Source organism: Fukomys damarensis, unplaced genomic scaffold (assembly GCF_012274545.1).
Source record: "Fukomys damarensis isolate Sample0158 unplaced genomic scaffold, DMR_v1.0_HiC HiC_scaffold_20, whole genome shotgun sequence".
In the NCBI taxonomy this organism is placed as follows: Eukaryota; Metazoa; Chordata; class Mammalia; order Rodentia; family Bathyergidae; genus Fukomys; species Fukomys damarensis.
In genome coordinates this window covers 4,790,581-4,791,180 of record NW_022900932.1, presented here as the reverse complement: position 1 = coordinate 4,791,180, position 600 = coordinate 4,790,581, and the positions used below count along the sequence as shown (strand labels likewise).

Genomic DNA, 600 nt, shown 5'->3' with positions numbered 1-600 from the left:
ACCGCCCCCCCCCCCCCTCAGTTCCGTTCCCCCCCCCCAGCCAGTCGCCGCTCACCTGCAGCGCCGCCGCGCAGTCTAATGACGTCACTTAGCGACGCCCCGCCCCCAGGCAGCCCCGGGGTCCAGGGAAAGGCCGCTCGGACTCTGGCCCCACCCACCGCCGCCTCCAACGCGTGGGGCTGAGTGCAGGGCGCCTGCGCCGGAGGTCCAGCGGGGGAAAGGGTACAAAACCGAAAGTAACCAAGCATCTTCTCTTCCGGCTGGGGGCGGGGAGGCGGAGGCGAGTTCAAAATTAAAGTGGGCGTTGGGCTGTCATTCCAGCCCTGGAAGGCTGAGTCAGGAGGATCGCAAATTCGAGCCCAGCCCACGCAATTTAGCAACTTAGCGAGACCCTTGTTTCAAAACAATAAAAAAGGGTTGGGGGTCTAGCTCAGTAAGGAGGCCTAGGTTCAGTCCCCATTACTGTAAATGGTCAGGTGCCCTCCCTTTACCTTCATCTCGTTATTACCTTCATTTCACAAATTAAGAAAGTTACGGAGATAGATTGTGAACTGGTCAAAGGCCGAATCCCGTGCTCCTGTTTGCTTCTGTGTCCCCAAT

General features: G+C 58.8%; 1 protein-coding gene across 2 annotated transcripts in view; it reads right to left on the bottom strand.

The window, feature by feature from the left end:
• Nucleotides 1–134, bottom strand: part of Cmtr1 (cap methyltransferase 1) — a 46,373-nt gene extending 46,239 nt beyond the window's left edge. Inside the window, exon 1 of one of the 2 annotated variants that reach the window (XM_010638850.3) lies at nt 56–134. The gene's annotated coding sequence lies outside the window, so the exon portion shown is untranslated. The remainder of the gene's footprint in view (nt 1–55) is intronic. The other variant, XM_010638848.3, reaches the window with a different exon arrangement.
• Nucleotides 135–600: the final 466 nt, after the last annotated feature.